We start from the raw sequence: 22,089 nt of genomic DNA on the forward strand, positions 1-22,089 counted from the left end.
AAAGTGGTAAGCCGATTCAAACAGAGTTTAAAAGATGTCATTGTCCAAAGTGGTGAGGCCTTGTCTGCCCAAATATATGTGAGCGGTCTTACAACTGAAGGGCAAGTTTCGGAATTCGGATAGAGGGATTAGTGCAGCCTTTCTCGATCTACTCTGAACCACAGAGTTTCTGTCTGGCTGGTGGCTGTACATGCAGTGTGTCATTCATTTCCTACCTTCCATACTTCTCGTAAGTTCTCCTGCATATCTTGCGGGATTACCATTTCGCAAGGGAGGATATTCCAGGCATAGCGTGGGGGATTGTTTCCAGAATAAATTTTCACTCTGCAGATGAGGTACTGGCGGAAGTAAGGCTGTGAAGGCGGGTCGTGAGTCGCGCTTGCATAGCTCAGTCGGTAGAGCACTTGCCCGTGAACGGCAAAGTGCCAGGTTCGATCCCAGTCCGGCACACTGTTGCAAATTTTCAGTATAAAATCACTCTGCGTGGCGTGTACCCCATTTAAGGGAGATATTTGACTGTGTTGCAGCTGTTAATGGCATCCAACTGAAATTCTGTAACGCCTTCATTACGCGTTTGGCGCGTGAGATCACATAGCAACGACAGAAAAACCACATTTGTTTTTCCTCTTCTTTTCTTATAGAACAGTTCGCCTATGTATCTAGTTTCGCAAAGGCTGTCAACAGCTCTGAATTGTACATTTCCTCTACCTGACTAGTCGAGTCATAAATGAGAGTTGTTGAAATATAGTCGCTCTATAACAGAACGATAGCAAAGTTGCATCTTCCCTGTAAATGAAGTAGTAGGTCCCGAGTCTTCGCGAAATAAGATCTGTATAAAGAGAAGGGCTTGTGTTGTGCCGCAGTCTGAGTTCTGTGGTGTGACGCCAGAGTTCCAAACCGCGCCAGCCGACCGCTGGTTCCAGGCAGGACAAGGCGTGGGCAGCCAGCGGACCGTGGAAATTTCTTTGAGCCCGTCTGGCGCTGCCCGGAGTTGCCTCGGGTTGGACGGGCGCACCAAGAAAAGAACAAGGGGACGTCAATGCTGCATGTCTGGCGGAGAGTACTCCTGAAAGTCATTTTCCCGTTGCCTTGATCCATTTGCGGAAGGTGCGTGGGAAAAACGACCTGTAAGTTATCTCGTTTTCTCGCGGTAATCATTTCGCGAGACGTGCGTGGCACAGAATTTGTTGCTGGACTCTACTGCAAACGAGCGCTCTGTGGGTGAGGGTAAACTTTCCCGTGATGCACCACAAAACTCTTGTGGTGACTGCTAGTGGTTTAGAACTAAGTGTGCGGACTCTTACTACTAGCATATTTTCGCGTCACTGTGGGTTTGGGGTGGGTAGAGAATTTTTCACGTTACTGCAGATGATGATTCCTATACCACGCTCCCCATAAATAAGATTTGTTCTACCTTTGTTTTTGTCTCCAGTCGTAAGACTGCTCCGATGTGGCTCTCCATGTGCAAGCCTCGTTATCTCTGAATAACTACTGCAACCTACATCCATTTGAACGTGTGTAGTCAAGCCTTCACCTACCACTTTTTTTAATGGCTTGGTATGCGTTTTGTCAACCGGTCCCTTCTTTTAGTCAAGCTGTGCCAATAATTTCTTTCTGGGCGATTGGATTCAGTCCTCTTCACGTCTTCTACGATCCACCCATCTAATTTCAGCATTGTTGTGCAGCTCCACATTCCAAAAGGTTGAACGATTTACTTGTCCCTATTATTTATCGCCTGTGTTTCTCTTCCGTATCAGTCGACACTCCAGCAAGTTTTATCAGAAAGGGATTCCTAATACATAAATTTGTATTCAACGTTAATAAATTTCTCATTTTCACAAACTTTTTTTTTCTATTGGCAATCTGCACTTTATATCATATCAACTTCGACAATCTTCACTTATTTTGCAGCCGAAATAGTGAAACTCATAGATTTCTCAGCCTAATTTCCGCAGCATCGCCTTATTTAATTCGACAAAATTTCGTTACTCTTGCTTAACTTTCCGAGCTACCAATCTTCTTTGTACTTTGACATCCTGGAAGGGATTGAAAAACCTTCGGCAAGATTTTATTTTCACACCTGCCAATTACTCTTTTGACTTCACTAGCTGCGAAATGGTCGCGAAAGGAATAGTGACGCGAAAATGTAAATTTCTTTCATTTCACGTCTGTGGTCACAAACTTGTAGGGTCTCAGAATACCGGTTTCGGTCAGCGGTGACCATCTTAAGATCTTGGTACTGATATGCTGCTTCCGTTTACAGAGCCTTTTGACTCTGTCGTAAGCCAGAAATGGCACTAATTTAACAAGCTGCGACGTGGTCGCGAATGGAACAGTGACCCGAGAATGTAGAATCATTTTTTGTGAACTGAAGCAACAAATCAGTACCGAGATCTGAAGATAGTCGTTCCTGACAGAAACCGGTGATCTTTGTGACCATAGAGGTGAAATGAAAGAAATTTATACTGTTTTGGCATTGCAGACCTTTGTTTGTGACATGTTTCATGCAGATAACTCACAGTAATGTGAATTAGAGTTGCATAGCGGACTTAAGTCGTAGGTGTTTGACTGGCGAAAGACGAAGATCGACGTTTGCCTAAATAGGTGTAAAACTGCTTGAAGAGCGCCTCCACACCAACGGCCTTTCAGGCTCAACCTTGCGTAACGCCGTTGGCGGTGAGTTGTACACCGATCTTTTCGCGAGAGTCTGCATTACCATAAACTAATTGCAAGCGAAGACTTCTTCCGATAGTGAATTCGTTGGATGCGACAGTCGCGGTGTCGGTTACCACATCGTCATTCCTCGTGAAGTCCGCTGCCAGCGCAAAATTGCGCGTCGCTGTTCTCCCGGAACTGGACTGCATACCGTAAGGCATAGTCCGCGCTTTAATGAGGTAAACACGCGTCACGTAAGTTGTTTTAGCAGGAACGTAAGACCTGAATCACACGCTGCCATAATTATTTCTGCGTATTATTGAGACGGCGCGAGTTGGGTGAGGTAGCGTATTCCCGGTAGACCGCGTCCCAGCGGCGCTGCGTGTTAACCGGTTCTACGGCCGGGGTGGGTCGGGCGAAGGCATCGCTCGTTGGCACGCCACGCCACGCGGCCGATTGCTATGAGGAAAGTACGGGCGCCTCGTGCCCCGGCGGGCGCGCAGCCAGCATCTAATCTGCACCTGCAGCCTTAGATGCTGAGGGAGAAGGAGAGCAGCCGTGAGTCACGGTCTGCTGGCCTTATTAGGAATTTTCCTCCGTGCGGAGGTGCCCGCTGGGGCCTTTGTTGCTAGTACGGACAGGTAGCCGTCGTGCGTTTCACACAAACTTAAATAGAGATCCCCCCACGCCCGCACCGACGTGGTGACCAAACCAAAAGTTCTACTGTCACCTCCGTAAACATGTTAGCTATCTAGTAAGTGGATCACAGGATGCTGGGCTATGATGTTATCCGTGCGTCTGGGTAAGACTACGCATTAACACGGTCCATCGGGTGATAGTGGACGAAACGCGAATGAGGGTAACGATTTGAAGAGCCGAGGGAAAAAAGTGCCAAGGCTCGTGCCGTGGGAAAAAAACCTCTGCGACAGTGGGATGGGTAGTAAGAGCAGTAGTGGCTTACTAACTGCGATAGTTCATGCAAGGTTGGATTTGTTAGTATGGGTATCATGCATCATTACCGTGGCAAGCGATGGCGATGTATCCCAGTTGCTGCAGCCGCTGCATTCCTGGAACAATCAAGATCGTTATACAGTAGTGGGAGATCGGCCATAGATCGTCTCACTGTGTGGGGGATGTGTGGAGCTTGTCTGCATGTAGTGTACGGTACTGCTTCCCTGCGTGGTGGCTGTTATTCGGCAGTGTATTCCAGCTGGATATCCAGTAATGGCGTCTGATTAACAGGAGCTCACTTGTACCGTTGTGTTTGCGTATACTTGGCCATAGATGTTAGGTCCTTACAAGTATGCCTTTCGGTCTTTTATGTTTCCATCTATGGTTGTGGTCGTAGTTCCCCAGATTCAGAATAAACGGGTTCTGCGAATATCTGGAGTTTCTGTATAGTCTTGTGGTGAGTTTGTGCATTACCTCCGTGAGTCGTCTCAAGTCGGTATTCCCGGTGAAGGTCCGCGATGCGTGTGTATCGTGGAGCATTGCTTATGATTTTGAGTACTTTGTTTTGTATGAGCTGCAGACGGCGCAGGCGTGTAGGCGCAGTGAATCCCCTGACAGGAGCCGATGTGCGGCAGAGATAATTCGGTACATGTTTCGCCATATCTTGAAGGAAAGAAGAACGATGTACCCCAATTAGCTCCCAAAACCTGTGTCTGTGTTCGTAGGAAATTGGATGAGGGTAAGGGGTTTATAGATGAGGTAGCGAGATAAAATTTCCAGAAGGATGCTAGACGGTCTTCATTAACTACATCCTGTTTCAGGTTCGGTGAAGTTATTTTAAAAAATTTAAGAAAATTGGGGTTTAACGTCCCGTCAACAGTTATGTAATTAGAGATGTGGCAGAAGCTCACGTTAGGGAAGGAAATCGACCGTGGCCTTTCCAAAGGAGCCTTCCTAGCCATAGAAAACTTAAATGTCGATAGCTTGGTGGGGATTTGAACCTCTGCTCACCCAAATCATTCCATGTCTCAAACGCACTCCACCATTTGGTACGTACGGTAGGGTCTCGATAATTCGAGATGAACGGGACCGAGACCACCTCGAACTGTTGAAAACTATCAACATTTATGTGGGAAAAGAAGTAAAACGTCGTCATTCACACAGACGCAACGAGGGGCCTCGAGTGATTCGACATGTGTGATGCTGTACTGTAGTTTTTTACTGTCGGTTCGGACAGTGGTCAATACTGTCAGAAAAAAGTTAAAAATTATTTGCTGTACTCTTTCGTCGCTCTTCCCTCTACTGACTAACAGTTTGGTACCAAGTAGCATCATCAGGCCGTTCTACTATAAAAAGATCACAGTACATAGTTAAAATATTCTACAGGAAACTTTTCCTCTCTGTGATACCTAAATTGATAGATAAAGATAGGAAGCCTTCAGCCCCGACGAGCAGTCGTCAAGCTCTCTTAAAACAGCGCACGTGTCTCACACGCTCAGCCGCTCCCGCCCGAGGTTCGATTCCTGCATCGGGTGTGTGTTGCTCTTAGCATAAGTTAGTTTAAGTAGTGTGTAAGTCTAGGGACCGGTGGCCTCAGAAGTTCGCTCCCTTAGCAATTCACACACTTAACGCGCTCATAGTAAAGCTCAGTGATATGCTTTAAATATACACAAATTACGGCCGCAAGTAGAAGATACCAAAAATGTAAAATTCGGAATATAACGTGGTAAATAATAAAATATAAAGAATGAAATAATCTCCACTGCAGTACATCATGAAAGGCGGAATTGTTAAAGAATACTTCAGTTATTTACTGGATTTTTTTGGTTGTAGAACAACCTGATAACCGTGTTTAGTTGCGAAACCCAGTGGTCATTAGGCAGAATAAATTACGATTATAGGCAAAAGCATCTTTTTCGCCCCCTCAGTCGTATTAAAAACTGTGATCCATTTAGTATTAAACCCACGTAGCAAATGCACAGAAACTCAAGCTGGTTGGTACCGGCTCTCAATAATACCCAGAAATATTTGAGGCAGCGCGTGACTCGGGCCCTACATTCCTGTTAAACGCCTTACGTGATGTGTGTTGAACGCATTAAACCATGGACTGAATGCCTTCCGGTATGCAGCCTCGAAGTTCGCCTTGACAAAGTACGATTTCAGTACTTACTTTATAAGGAAAATGTAATATTTTGGTTCTTGCTGCGTAATGTTAATGCCGAAGAGAGTACTGTGTAAGGGAAGCATTATAACACATTTTCTCTCATTTTATCAAAATTACGATAAGATACCAGATCTCTCGCGACAGAATAGATGAAAAAAACCTTTTCGGTTCCCCTGGCGCGATCGATTTGCAATCCAGCATCGTAGTTTTAAATTTCGTACTGTATAAAAGAACGGGAATGTATTACCAAAGACTGGTGATATATTTCATTTGGACGTGTGAATCAGCTTTCCGTTTGTGACCGTTCATCAAACTTGGTGGCCCAAAGCTGGTTATGAATGATACGAACAAGCCAAAGGACGTGTGTTAAAGGCCAGCCGGATGTACTATTTTTACACCACACTAAACCGTGAATTTCTTTTATGGTAGAATGTTGGGTAAATGGTTAATTCAGCGTCTGAAAATGTATCACTTTTCACATCGATTTTTTCATTGATGGTTGAGCGATTTGTTTGTTGAATTGCAAAACCAGTATAGGCAGCAAGGCATCGCTGTGTTCAGAGCAACGTGCTGATTGGTTATGTACTGTTACTGGTAGAGTAACCCCACACGGAGGTTGAATCAGTGCCAAGTTCTCAAGGGCTGTTACTACACATGGTCTTTTGGAAACGGAAAGAAAAGTTTTCTTAACCTCTTCAGTTCTACTACTAAAAAAATATGTTTATAGTATTTGTATTTTATGTCATTGACGGAACAGACGGCTAGAACTTGTTGCAATAGGTAATGACACCCTGCGGAAGGACAGCAAAGTATCGGCGCGTGTATCTTTGGCGTTACGTGAGTACAGTATACAGATAAAAGCTGCCATTTCCGTGTGTCCTATACGACACGCGGGAAGCGGAGATGGTGTATTCTATGAAGCGGAAATTCATACTCATTGCGCCATTCAGTGATTTTGTTCCCGACAACACGCTGTTCAAATGGTTCAAATGGCTCTGAGCACTATGGGACTTAACTTCTGAGGTCTTTAGTCCCCTACTAAACCTAAACAACCTAAGGACATCACACACATCCATGCCCGAGGCAGCATTCGAACCTGCGAGCGCAGCGGTCGCCGCGGTTCCTGACTGTAGCGCCTAGAACCGCTTGGCAATTTCGGCCGGCCAACATGCTGTAATCCACTTCTAAATACATCTTGGTATTGTGTCTGATTGTCATGTAACGTATTGTTTCCCGTAAGATTCGGGTTAAATTTAATGAGTTAAGGCTGATAATGTTCGTAGTGTTTGTGTTTTGCTTTGGCCGGCCTGTGTGGCCGAGCGGTTCTAGGCGCTGCAGTCTGGAACCGCGCGACCGCTGCGGTCGCAGGCTCGAATCCTGCCCGGGCACGGATGTGTGTGGTGTCCTTAGGTTAGTTAGGTTTAAGTAGTTCTAAGTTCTATGGGATTGATGACCTCAGAAATGAAGTCCCTTAGTGCTCAGAGCCATTTGAACCGTATTATTTTGTCTGACAACAGCCTTGTGGAGAGCGCGATGTGGCGACGGTAGAGCTTATATCTCTCACTCGGTCTAGCCGGAAGATGCAGCTCAGTGGGACTGCTCTGCGCCGCAGAGAGCGTGGATTTTATTATGTAGTTTGTCTCCTGAAAAAAACGGCAGGCACTAGCCTGCTACGTTGCAAACTAGGCAAGGCTGTGATGTGCGAATGGGAGAGACGGACAGATGCGGACGGATACGCAAGCGCAGTGGCAGCAAGTACGGCGTGCTTTTTTTTTTTCTGCAGCGGTAGCGTGTGTTTTGGTAACCGAGGCGCGAGCCGGAGAGGGCGGCTGAGTCAGGGCAGGTGGGGGGAATTGGCTGAGTCACGCCAACCCTTCGTTCCCTCATTAATGGCGGGATTCGATGACTGGTGGCGCGCTTCGCCACGCTCAATTGCCACTGGCGCCAACGCCCTGTGTGGCCAGACCAGAGCTGCGAGGGGGCGCACTGCACGAGGGCGGTGCAGCTCGGGTGTTTCACCCGTCCTGGGCCTCTGCGACTACCTCTTATTCCGGGGCCGAAAGATCGGTGTAGTCAAACGAATTTTTCGAATTTTGTCCCACGTACTCTAATAACAGATAGAGGTGCGTTTGAGTGCCTCGACAGAGACGTGGAAGGCAAATATCACCACGCGAGGTGATGAATCAAAGAGGAGAGAGAGAGAGAGAGAGAGGGAGGGAGGGAGGGGGGGATAGAGGGGCAGCCGACGGAAGAGAAGTCAAATAGGTAAGGGTATGGGAGATGAAAATGTTCATACGTAGTGAACGTAGCGCAATTGACTTCGACGTTAACACGGATAAAACAAAATACCATCTTCCACGCATTCAAGGCAGTCACCAACCAAATGGGCTACTGCCATTGCTTGGGAATTTAGTTATCTCTGGGTGTTGCTCTACGTCTAAAACATTTTTCTTGCTCTTTAATAGGGCCTTAAAAACATAGCAAGCACCCGATTATCTTGGGGTTAATGCAGACCCGAGACTCCACGGGTAACGCGAAGAACACGGATAATGCGCAATATAGCGTTATTTTTTTACCGGAAACAATGTACTGTATGTACAAAACATGCTGTATGTACCATTTGAAAGCCCGCCGCATCAATTACATGATATTTACCGTAAACTAACAACTTATTTACAAATTCACACTTAAAACACGCTGTATTTCTACCACGTAGTTTGTCTATGTTCGGTAAATAATCGTCCAAAGTTTCCTGTTTTTCATTTACTCTTTTTCAGACAATGGTTCCAGTTTTTCGGAGAATTAGTCAAATGAATTCTGTCCTGCGTGATCTAACAGATCGACGCATTTCAGTGCCTCGATCACCTCGTCTTCGCTTTTGTCCTCTGCCGTATACAGTTTGTTTACGAGATTCGCATAGCTTAGCTGCTCAAATCCCGATTCATAGGCATTCAGTGTTTGTGATCTGAATTACTTGGTGATGTGAATTACTTGCTGTGTTGGTGGTCTGGTCAGATGCCTCACAAGGGGACAGTACGAACTTCCTCTTTGATTCGTATTGACAGGGTATGTAGGACACGCCTAGAAATGTAACATACGTACAGAAGAAGACGTAACATTCTACCGTTTTTGAGAAAATAGAGTTTGAAAATCGTAGGCGTGCTTGTGCTGCAAGCCTTTTAGGGGCACTAGTGTTCACGGGATCCGCAGCCGAGCGAGTAAGCACGTACTTTCGAAAGTCGAATGGCTCTGGATCGAATCTCGTTGCCGGCAATTTATTTTTCATTCCCACGCAATTCTAACAACAGATTTATTACGAGAGTGAACGGTATTATACAGTCAGTCATTTACTATTTTCCTAATTTTTAGGATGAAAAAAGAGAAATAGTGTTCATTTTATTTATTTTATTGTATCTACGTTTCTGACAAGTATGATGTGTAACCTATGGAGCACTGCACGTATCACGATGATACTGATCTTAGAAATATGAAAACAGTAATTATTGCGACATACAGCAGACATAAGGAAAGCTGAATTTTTGCGCGTCCATGGGTGTTTTCAATATCTCTCTTACGGAATAAACTTGCTCTACATTCAGTTCGGCGGCGTACTGCGCATATCGAAGCATAGCACCGAATATTGGTGCAGGTAACTCACAATATAGTAGTACCGGCAGCGAGATTCCATCCATGGCGTTTACGAAACTAACCGCTTACTCATTCGGCTACGGGCATGTTGCATATTAGCGACCACGAAAAGTATATAAGCACGTCTAAGATTTTCAGACTCTAGTTTCTCGAAAGTAGTTACGTCTTCCTCTTCACCCATATTTAAAGTCCTAGTCCTGCCCTACACAGCGAGTCAGTACGAATCAAATCGGTGAGAGGGGGTAGCTCATACAGACCTCTAGTCAGCAGGAGACTGACATACTGAAAGAATGGTCACGTTATGACGCCGCTGTCAAAGATGGCAGTACTTGAGTAGACAGCAAGCTGGTGAGGGCCTGCCTGCCTGTGACCGGAATACACATTCGAGTATTACGAGAGGCTCCCCCCTGTAGCGACGCGGTGCCATCCCGCATATTGCAGGAGAGGGGAGCCAAATTAAAGCGGCTGACTCACTGGTCGGCACCGCCGTGCAAATGAAACGCGATAGGCGCGCGGGGGGCGGGCCGCGGTTCGACGCCGGGGCCTGTGCTGCGTTCTCAGTACCCACCCACGCCTGCTTGTTGAAGCGTGTGCCACAGAAGGCGTGCACGTACAGTGCCATCACCCTGACACGCCTTTCCCCAAGGAGAACTACTACAGCCGAAGTCCCTTTTACACGAGTGACTTTCGTGTCACAGGTCAGTTGTGGCGAATGAGACACTGCAGTGCTCTTGTGCTGAGACTCGCCTTCACGAGTGGTCGGCACCGAACTTGGCGTGTGTTCTGAATACTGTCTGCTGCGCAATTAGGCACCCGAACGGTGAATGTGAGGTTATGAGCTACTGTCGTCATTAAAAAAGTCCAGAAAGTAGCAACATTAAGGAACCAGCAGTGACAGTAGTGTTTCAGTCACCAAAGCAAAATCTTTACTGTATCCCTTGTGGCTTATTTTCTTTCAAAGAGCGAAATAACACGCAAAAGTAATTTTCTCAATTGGTATTATCTGTTTATGTTCTTATTTATGAATAGTGTTGGGAGAACCATCTGAGCCACCTCCATTTTGCTGAGGACATTCCAAAGTTTTATTCTGTACAAAACCCACACAAGAATCAACAAGTCGAAAATGATGTGGTACAAATTAACAGGGACACCAACGGAGCCAGTGGCTAAAATTTTTGTATTTGAGACAGTTTCAGAAAACTGCTGGATGTACGGTACAAGAAAGAAACAGAACAGCAAACAGAACCAGAAGTGCTTTTAGTGAACTAAATACGCTTTTCAAACAAAAGTTTCTTTTTCGTCTCAAACACAGTATTTTTGTTACCGGTGTTGGCTTGCACCAGTGAGATGTGGACATTAAATGCGAGAAGCATCAAAAAACAACGCAATGGAGAGATGTATGTTGCGAGAAACTGGAAAACAGGTAAATGGATCAGAGAAGGAACGAGAGCAGAAGACGTAATTATGGCTGTTAGTGAAAATGAAATGGAAGTATGCGAGACGTGTAGAAAGATGAAGGGGTGGCAGCTGGACCAAGGAAGTTATTTCCTAAACTCAAAGAATTCGTAAGGCCCAGAAGGCGGTGTGAAGTTAGCTGGATTGACGGCTTTAGAAAACTAAAAGAGCAACAGGGTTTTTATCGCCGAAGTCGTTATTGCATGGGAAAGGGGATGTCGAATGTCTGCTTCTGCTGTTGCTGATGAGCCAGGATGACGTTTTCAAATAAAATGCCACTAAAGTGACTTTTTACTGTTTAAAAGTGGAGTAGCGTTGACGAAACATGATTGCCGCTGGCAATTTTGTGAAAATCCCATGTCTGAAATCAGTTTGAATACGCTGGACATCAATTCACGCTGCACGTTGTAATAAAGCTGTTTATAGTGAGGTAAATGTACTACCCGACCTTGGATCATATGAAATGAACGATACCGCGGTGTAGACTTAAAAACCAAAAATCCACTAGTACAAAGCTATGCGAAAATATTTAAATGTCAATGTTTATAAGTACTTAATACAATTGCAAGGATGATTATGAACTTCTCAAGAAAGATAGACGATTACTTGTACTTTATGTATGAAATATGTCCCAAAGATTATTTTGCATAAATAGATCGGTAATTGATATCAATTTCTTTGCTACGTGTTTTTAGATGAAAATATTGTTCTTTAGCGGAGCTGGTTGCACGAGTCGGGAGTGTGAAGATAAAGAACGAGATATGTGTGTGTCATTGAATTATATTGTGAAGTCACATGACTGAAAATATATGTGTAATTCTGCAGGAAGTCCACCAGATTTCACATTGTTATTGAATTAGAAACCCGAACATCCTCTAGACAATTATAGAAATATGAACTGCAGAAAGGAAGAGAACACGAGCCATTAACATACAACAAAGAAGAGCAACAAAAAAGAAGAGTATTTTTATTATTAACATAGCTGGTTATTAAAATTAGACTGCCCCTGTCACTCACTGCAGTGTGTCACTATCTCAGTGTGGCAAGTGCTGTGAAAATGTGACCAGCCGCCCAAATTACTTTCTCCAAACATCATCAAGTTATACATTGGGTCACAAGGCGGTGGTGACGGTCAGAACGTGGACAAGCCAACTAAAAGTTTGTCTCCAGCTAGGTTGTAGACGGCATTAATGGGAAACGATCGCTTATTCCAGTATGCAGTTACGTACGGGTCGCTAAAACAGCAGCCATACGGCATAGTAAGGAGTTTTCTTGTATCGAGGGATTTTCACCTGCCTCATCATCATCATCATCATCATCATTCCTGAAAGTGGCGAGTTTGGACTGAGCGGAGGTTGGCTGTTTGTACGGGCGCTGATAACCGCGCAGTTGAGCGCCCCACGAACCAATCATCATCATTATCTTGTATCGAGAAAGTGTAATGGTTACAGACGTGCGTTAGTAAAAACATTTAAATGTTTGTTGGTGTTTCCTACGGACTTTGTACGAACCGTTTTACTTTGTAATCCAGTATGGTTTATTCTCGTTTTTTTTTGTTTTTGTTTTTTTTTTGTTTTTGTTTTTTTTGTTTTTGTTTACGTTCGAACGGTTTGTGATAGAATGTTCCCAAGCGGATTACCGTTCAGTGTTCAGATTTGGGTTTGTTGCTGAGTTAATAGAAATTTGATAACTGTGCAAGTCGTTTGCAATCGGTTCCGGGACCAGGATACCGTTGTCAGAATCGTCGTCACGGTCTCGATGACGCCGGACTCTGGAAACTTTTGTGGAAACCAGCACGTGACAGAGTCGGCTGGAAAAGTCGTTCCCAGGCTGCCTCCTCCTATGCGCGCCTCCAGAGTGTACACGCTCTGTGACTGTGCCGAGGTTTCCCCTGACCTTTATCACGCCAAATATTTGTCCGGGCGGAGTGGGCAGCTAAAATGCTGAAGGTCCGCGCCCCTGCCTCGCCACCCATGTCACACCGAGGGCGCGACACTCGCCGGTGCTCGGCAGCACTAGGGCGTTGGGCGTGTGGACGCCTGGGCACTGCCTCACTCACTCACTCACTGTCCCACAGACGGTGAGTCAAGGAGGCGCGTCTCACACCACACACACACACACACACACACACACACACACACACACACACACACACACACACACACACACCTAACGCGCGCTATATTATGCATTGAAAAATTCCTTCGTGGAGTGGAAGTTTGGAACCTGCATTCTTCACTACACTGCTAGGTTTATTCACGGTAAGTTCGATCAACACGCCAATGTTAGAAGATGCTCCTTGAATTCGAGTTGGAATCCCCGGAGGGGGGGGGGGGGGGGGGAGTCGAATTTCATTTCACGGAACACTGTTGGGAAAAAATTAGAGAACCTGTATTTGAAGTTGACTGCAGAACGATTCTACAGCCAACAACCTACATTTCGCGTATGGACCACGAGGATAAGAGAAATTTTAGGGCTCTACGAAGGCATACAGGCAGTCGTTTTTCCGTCGGCTGTTTGAGAGTGCAACAGGAGAGGAAGTTAGTAGTAGTGGTACAAGGCACCCTCCGCCATCTAGCTTGCGGAGTGTGGATGTAAATGTAGAAGCAGACGAAGGAAGTTTCGGAGACTGCGGTCTGTTGTTATAGTAGTAGGCGACAAAGCAAACTGTAGCGGTGACATATGTACATACAGCTAAGAGTCAGTCCGAATTCATACCAAGGATGTAAAATTTACGAAGCTTCCAAAGTATTTAATGTCACTGGTGGCCAATTCTTATTCCACTGACGATTTTCGTAGTAGAACCAACTGATGAGTATATTATTAATAGCAGATAGCACGAGCGTTGCGTAAAAGTGACTGCCACAAAATAAGTGGAGTAATGTGACGTACGTAAATAACTACGTTAAACAGCTTTCTTTGTCAATAATACATCGCCACGATACGCAGAGAAGCATCTTCCGCATTTCATTGTATATCTGTTGACACGTTTGTGACAAGTTTGCTACTAACTTCCAAATCAAAATAATTTCTGTAAATAGTGCTGCACAACTTCAGTGTATTTAACGGACGACGCTGTGGGGGCATCAAAAATGTTGTACTGAATATTTAGTTCCAGACGAATGCAGGGAGGCGTTCATTAAGTAATGCAACATACTTGTTTCTGAAAGCAGATTGTTAGGCCACGTCTTATTTCCTCTAAAATAATCCACGTTTCGATCCCTCAGCTGGGATCTTCTTCAGGATCTTTTGGTGTCTAATATTGCTTCGTTTTTATTCAGGATTCCAATACACCATACTATTTCTTACTCTTTCGGCTACAAAACCCTATTTTTCAACATAATCTCCGTTCAATGCGATAGTCTGAACGACACCTTACTGTGAGGAAGTGTATGCCCGCATAGTACCACTGTACTGCGCGACCTCTCAGAGCCGTCATCTTGCTGCATCAAAAACTTCTCCATCATCCACGTACTGCTCCCCGCGGATTTCATCCTTCATAGGACGAAACAGATAGAAGTCCTCTGTTAAGCGCCGAGGAACCCAGCGTGCAAACATCTCTGGGTACCCCAACTGGGGGACGAGTGAGTCAGCACTACCACCAGAGACGTCCAGTTGAGCAGCGAGGCATTTCAAAGTGATCCGTCGATCACCTCGAATGAGTGTGTCCGCACGTCCCAACACTGCAGGAGTCACAGGTGTGTGCGGCCGGCCGGCACGCGGGAGACCGGACAGGTTTACGCGACCTTGTTGCAATGACGATAGACGCCTCACCCAATTACTAAGTGCTTTCGTTCACTGTCAGGTCTCCGCAGACACTGCAAGCGGCTATGAATGTGTGCGATGCTCTGGTTTTCAACCAAAAGAAACTCAATGACAATTCTCTGTTTGGAACGAACCTCCGTGGCGCCATATTGAAGGTTACTATAGGGCCGCCTCGTATAGGGACGTCATGAAACTAAAGGACCTGAAGCGGGAATATTCTACGATATCCCACAACAAATTCCGCATTTTCTCAACCGAAATTAGCTGACAAAAATATATATTGCATTATTTACTGAACTTCCCTCGTGGTCTTCGTCAAGCGACCATTTTTAAGTCACGGATCAACAGTACTTAAAAGTTTCAAGAATCGTTCCGTGGCACCAAACATGGATTTTTAGTAGAAGCATGTCTGCATAAAAATAGTGTTTGCTTCAGGTCAAGTAACCAGTCGTAAATTTGAAGTACTGTTAATCCATGACTCGAATATGGTCTCTTGACCGTAACTACTTGCCTGGAAACGACTACTTATTGAACAGCTTTTGGTGGTTCCACGATGTCGTTGGTCGAATATATTGTGCCATTTTGTTTTGACCCCGTCAGCGGCTTGATGCAGTGTGCCTGTAGACTTGTGCCAGCAAACAAACAAAAAATAATTATGTAACTTTGGTCGATTGGGTTATCGAAACTTAGACTACTCCTCTTTCACACTCACAAAACACAACGCAGAAGAAGCCACTATAAAATCTTCAGACATCGAGCGTGTTACCCATCCGACACTCGACTTGTCGTGTCGAGTGCCAGTACTCAGTCTGACGACGTCCCCTGCAACGCAGTGTCCCGAACTACTGCGTTTATGGCGGCGGGAGCGCTATACTTCAAAGAGAGCAGCTGGCTCTTACTGAAGTTGCTCCCGAGTCACTATTTCGGCTTACGTAGGGCAGCAGCTACTGTAATTTTGTGTCGCATCGTTGACTACACGGACAGATTATTTCTCGATGCTTGCACGTCTCGGCCGTGCTTGTAGGCATCGCAGTTGCGAATATCCGCCGGCGGATGCGGTAATCTCGCGGAAGGCGCGGCAGATAGCGAGCGGCCGCAGGATGTGCGCGCAGGAAGAGATAGGCGCAGCGCGGCCGCGCACTGGGACGCCTTTCATTTCGGCCGACGCTATCAGGTGTGTCGCCGTCTGTCGGCACCGTCACCCCGTTCATCTGGCGTCTCACCGTCTGTCGCGTTTATCGTCTCGGCTGCATCCTAGAGCAGTCAAGTGCTGCGACCAACTTACAATAGTTTGTTATATCACTTAGATCCAGAAGTAGGCCGTTTTGTGACTATCAGGTTGCAAGGATGCAGTGTACTGCCGGGTATCATTTCTTTCAGTCTGAGAGTCAACGAAAGTACTGCAGATAACTGCTGAAGTACAAACAGGATCTAACTACAATGTGGCCTGGAGTGGGCGTCACTTATGATTACGCGCAAACTATCCGCGTAACCACGGTCTAACAAATGTCCGTACATGTTCGAGCGTTAGCAGTGGTCTTGCGTTTTGTACACTGAGGTCACAAAAGTCAATGAGATACCTCCTAACACAGTGTCTCGGACCTCCTTTTGCTCGGCGCAATGCAGGAACTCGATGTGACATGGACTAAAGTAGTCGATGGGGGGGGGGGGGGGGGGGCGGGGGGGGGGGGCTGGGGCTGAAGTCCCATGCAGAAATATTTATCCATGCTGCCTCTATAGCCGTCCATAATTGCGAAAGTGTTGCCGGTGCAGGATTTTGCGCACGAACTGACCTGCCGATTATGTCCCGTAAATGTTCAGCGGTAATCACGTCGAGCGATATGGGTGGCAAAAACCACTCGCTCGAATCGTCCAGAATGCTCTTCAAACCAATCGCGAACAATTGTGGCCCGGCGAAATGGCGCATTGTCATCGATAAAATTCCGTTGTTCTTTGGGAACATGAAGTCCATGAATGGCTGCAAATTGTCTCAAAGTAGCCAAACATAACCATTTCCAGTCAGTGATCGGTTCAGTTGGACCAGGTGATTCACTTGGACCGGAGGACCCAGTCTATCGGGTAAACAGAGACACACCTTTATGGAGCCAGCACGAGCTTGCAGAAGTGTCTTCTTAACAACTTCGGTCCGTGGCCTTTTTGGGTCTGCGGCACACTCGAGTCGTACCATCAGCTCTTAGCAGTTGAAATCGGGACTCTTCTGACTAGGCCACGGTTTTCTAGTGGTCCAGGGTCCAACCGATTTGGTCACGAGCCCAAGAGAGGCGCTGCAGGCGATGTCGTGCTGTTAGCCAAGGTACTCACTCGGTAGTCTGTTGCCATAGCCCATTGACGCCAAATTTCGCCGCACTTTTCTACAAGCAGTGTTGCTTGTCTGTTAGCACTGACAACTGTATGCAAACGCCGCTGCTTTCGGTCGCTAAGCCAATGCCGTCAGCCACGGTGTTGTCCATAGCGAGAGGTGACGCCTGAAATTCATTATTCTCGGCGTATTCTTGACAGTGTTGATCTTGGAGTATTGAATTCCCTAACGATTTGCGAAATGGGATGTACCATGTGTCTTGCTCCAACTACTATTCTGCGTTGGAATATTGTTAAGTCCCGTCGTTCGGCCGTAATCACGTCGGACTCCTTTTCACATGAACCACCTGAGTACTAATGATAGTTCCGCCATTGCACTGCGAGACTACCGCCAACTGTACATGGGCGTGCAGCTATGCCATGACTTTTGTCAGCTCAGTGTATAGATGGGCGCAGTTCGTAGCCTCTTTCTATCATTAAGTGAAACAATTGTATCTGCTGAAATGCCTTCTGCCTGAAAACAAAATAACAATAAAAAACTGACGTTCCGCTTCCTGCCTAACGTAGTTGGTCGTAACCGTTCTTAAATGAACGGTAAATTAACGTCAAAATCCATGGACTAGTGCATTAAAGTAAGGAACTTTCCTCAACACATTTACGGTGGTGACTACGCGTTTTAGATTTTAACTCAATACAGTCACAGTCAATTTCGCGCGTTTTGTGTAGACTCTCCCCCTAATGGTATGCGGTTCCCCTCTGTCTCTGCTGTGCTATAGAGTAACGTTGCTTCCCACGTCGCCATTCCACGTGCTTCTCACTCGTTGCCACCCGCCGTTGTTATCTGGGAAACATCTGGGAAACGCCTCGCCACCACTGTTTGACCGTACCTCCCGAAACCAGCTCGGTCTGTTGGCGGCTGCAGCTGATTAAGAAAACCTCTCAAATTCCTTTAAGTGGAATGGTCGGCATAGCTGGCAGGAGGATGCAGAAGATTAAATTTCCAGCTTCTGTTTCTTTCATCGAGCCACCAGAAATGTTCTGAGTGGATTGGTGCGGCCATCAGCATTTCCTCCCCTGTGCCAAACGCATTTCAGAATGTAACTAAAGCTCAACATCATGAAATTTTCGTTCTTTGCATTCTTAAGGTACGTTTACATATTTGTGCGTTGAGGCTAGTTGCCGTGCGGTTGTAGCTTGCCCCCATGCGGAAGTAGACGCGTCCAGTGTGAACACAAGTGTGAATGGAATCACTCCACGCCGGCCGGGGTGGCCGAGCGGTTCTAGGCGCTACAGTCCGGAGACGCGCGACCGCTACGGTCGCAGGTTCGAATCCTGCCTCGGGCATGGATGTGTGTGATGTCCTTAGGTTAGTTAGGTTTAAGTAGTTCTAAGTTCTAGGGGACTGACGAGCTCAGAAGTTCAGTCCCATAGTGCTCGGAACCATTTGAACCATTTTTTGAATCCTCCACGGACACGTTGAAGAGGCGTGCAGTCGACGCGCTTGCTCTACTTGCGAGTGGGGCAAACATAGTCGCACGGCGACCCAGTGTAAACGCACCTCAAGCTCTATCTCCCTTCTCCTAATACTGTGGAACTTATTGAAACATATCTTCTCATCATCTTCCTTCTTCTCATTGTATTTTATACGTATTTCTTTTTTTTGCGATTCGGTGGAGAAAATCTTAATTTCGGAGCAGTACAGTTATTTTTAAGCGTCCTTCTGTAACACATCTCAAACAGTTCGAGCCTCTTATTTTCCAGCTATCTCATCGCCAAATATTCACTTCCATACTTCAAGGAACTAGTGCGGTTAAAACGGTCATTTATTATATTTACCCACCCACTCATTACTCGCACCTGTCCGCAGCTGAGGGTTCCAGTTAATAATCATTTATTCTAGAGAAGCTGCATGGTCATCAATGGTATCTGTTCTATCGAGAACAGTTACTATCTTCATATATACCTTGCATGTGTGATGCAGGTAGCATTGGATGCCGTGCCGTCTTGAAATTGCTGATGAAGTGAATGAGAATAGAAGAAAACATCCCGTAGTCGTTAATTAGAGCATTAGTGCACAGATTCGGAATTTAGTCCTATCGATTAAACTTTTATGGGGAACGTTAGGAAATGGTACGATGTGAAAACAAAAGCAAAATTAGTCATAGGAATGGATTTCTTTGGGGGTTCTGACGATGACCACATGAACTAAAGGAAAGCAGGTGCGTCTGGGCTTGCTAGCGTTTGTAAAAGAGTACGAATGAAACGCCGTGGGTTGAAAAGAGAACGCGAGGAGGAGAAAACGAAGTGGAGAGGTGCGAGAAATTGCGGAGCCGGCAGCAAGTTACAGGTGTGGGCACGCCAGGAAGCCGCAGAAAGCTGCCAATTTGTGATTTCATCCTCTGGAAATCGCCGGCAAATTCTTCTAAATAACGGATTGCCTCATACATACTGCGTTTGTTGTGCGTAAGTAGGCGGTCTGAGTGTGTGTCGGGTAGGCTATCAACTGTGCAAATATCTGTTTTGGGTCTTGCAAAAGTGTTTATCTCGATGCCCCACGCTTCAGTACCTCAGGCGTATTATGTAGCTATGCGTGCGCGCGAGCACACACACACACACACACACACACACACACACACACACACACACACAGGTATTTCTCAACGTGGGAGTAGTTACAGTCCGTTGTCCACGTTTTCTCCGCAAGATTTGGTCGCTAATGAAGGTGGATGAGCTTCCGTCTTCCTCCTCAGCTTTCTCCGCTCGCTGGCTTTCGTTGAATACATTCCGAGCTGCACTTCCGCGCCTATATAACCTGCACTCATTTGCACAATAGCTGCTTCTCACGGCAGCCGGAAGACTTTGTCAACAGCGGAAACAGAGCTCAGGGGGAAAAAAAGAAGGGAAAAAACAGAAGCGGGAAAGGTACTAGGTTGGCCGGTAAGTCCAGAGTTCAATGCCCTGGAACTTGGAATAGTAACTGGAATTGGAGCATCACATCAGATTGGGGGGGCAGCGAATCGACTGCGAACCATTTCAAGAAAACATTTTGCTTTTGCTTCCTGTGTGTGTGTGTGTGGGGGGGGGGGGGGGGGGTGGATCAAAAGTTGGATGTTCGCGGGTTTGTTTCAGTAGAAACGCTGTACTGCTAATGGCTGCTATAGTAAACGAATGCGGCCTTAATCATAAGGGAATGTGTGTTGTTTTTAGATCAGCAGCCGGCCAGAGTGGCCTAGCGGTCCTAGGCGCTGCAGTCTGGAACCGCACGGCCGCTACGGTCGCAGGTTCGAATCCTGCCTCGGGCATGGATGTGTGTGATGTCCTTAGGTTAGTTAGGTTTAAGTAGTTCTACGTTCTAGGGGACTGGTGACTCCAGCAGTTAAGTCTCATAGTGCTCAGAGCCATTTTTTAGGTTAGCGGAATTAAGCAGATATTTTCACGATGTGTTATTAACATTCGATAGTAAATAATTCACACTTCAGAACACACAATGTTTTACTCTGTGTACATGGTTTTAGAGATGTCGATGTTTTTGTTACTTAGTGGTCTAACCGTTCTGTTTCTTTATTTTCAGGTAAGAACCGAGCAACAGCTGCGTGTTACGTAAGTAATCATTGTTCTGATGACAGTTTTTCCACTGGTGTGCTTCCACGCGTGTTCGGCGCAGTACAAGTGTTTGTGTGTAACATGGTGAGCTGGAGCTTTGTCCAGCAAACTTCTCATCACCAAGTGTTTTGAGTCCACTGCGTAGAGAATTATGGCCACCTTCTACTGTATGTTACGTTAGAGGTTCACAAAGTAGAGTAAATGAAAGACTGTATGTGGGTTCGATGTTTAGAAACCTCTGTCAACATAAGCGTGCAATATGGTCTAAAGGAATAGTTACTTTGGACGTGACATACCTCTGCTGAACACATTTCTGATGGCTATAGATGTGCGTGCCTTCCTCAGACATGTGTGTGTGCGCTCCCATGTCGACATGTCCGAAGAACAGACGTCAAGCATTCATATACATGAAGCACCAAAGAAATTGGTATAGGCATGGGTACTCAAATACAAAGATATGTAAACAGGCCGAATAAAGCGCTGCGGTCGGCAATGTCTGTGTAAGACAACAAGTAAATGGCGCAATTGTCAGACCGGTTATTGCTGCTTCAATGGCAGGTTATCAAGAGTTACGTGAGTTTGAAAATGGTGTTATAGTCGGCGCACGAGCGATGGGACACAGCGTCTTCGAGGTAGCGGTGAAGGGGGGGATTTTCCCGTAGGACCATTGCATGACTGTACAGTGAATATCAGGAATCCGGTAAAACACTATCTTCTTCCTGTCGGTTAAATTTCGCGTCTGTAGCACGTCATCTTCGTGGTGTAGCAATTTTAATGGCCAGTAGTGTATGTGGGAGAAGGGACAAAAGCTTCTGTTAATTCGAAGTTCGAATTAGCTCATGAATAAACATAGAAATCCTTCAGCTAAAAATGAGTTACTTGCACTTTGTCCTGTAAAGGCTACAACTTGCTGTTCATTCAAAATTACAGTTAATAACACGTTAATAAATGCAGAAGTCGTTACTTTTTATCAGCTTCAGTTTAGTTACCCTTCAAATCTCATAATTTTGTCGTGGAAAAATGCTGAAATCGTATTCAGGAATCAGGAAATCTGACTTTGGGGTAACTTGGGGCAACCCTGTTTATGATCACCCCGACGCCGTGCTAGTGCAGGTGGGTTTCGTCCAGTGTGGCGCTGAACCTTAACGCGAAGCCGCCGTTGTTGTTCACGGCTCACTTGCCGGCAGTGGGTGAGGGCGCTTTGTCCGCTGCCGTGTAGTGTTTGAGAACAGGCCGGCGCGTCGCGGTCTCGGTTTTTGGCTGCAGCCGGGAGCGGCGCTGTATAAGGCGGGCCGTGGCGAGAGCAGCCGCGAGCTACGGTGGGCGGCGCAAGGACAAGGTCTGGGGCTCGCCATATACAACAGCCGCCAACGGTGTCTGCCGGCCGCGGGCGCGCGCGCTCCGGCAAGCGTCTGGGACCTGCCGCGGCTGGCGAGAGGGGAGGCTGCCCCGCTTCACGTCGTTAGCGATTTACACGATACGAATGGAAAAGAAAACTGAGGATGTGTTAGGTGACGATCAGTTCGGCT

At 46.3% G+C, this 22,089-nt stretch overlaps 1 protein-coding gene across 1 annotated transcript in view; it reads left to right on the forward strand.

Moving 5' to 3' along the window:
- LOC126175916 (calcium/calmodulin-dependent protein kinase type IV-like) overlaps positions 1-22,089 on the forward strand; it is a 366,189-nt gene that overhangs the window by 140,545 nt on the left and 203,555 nt on the right. The gene's annotated exons all lie outside the window — the stretch shown is intronic.

The sequence above is a fragment of the Schistocerca cancellata genome, chromosome 3, assembly GCF_023864275.1.
Source record: "Schistocerca cancellata isolate TAMUIC-IGC-003103 chromosome 3, iqSchCanc2.1, whole genome shotgun sequence".
Taxonomy (NCBI): Eukaryota; Metazoa; Arthropoda; class Insecta; order Orthoptera; family Acrididae; genus Schistocerca; species Schistocerca cancellata.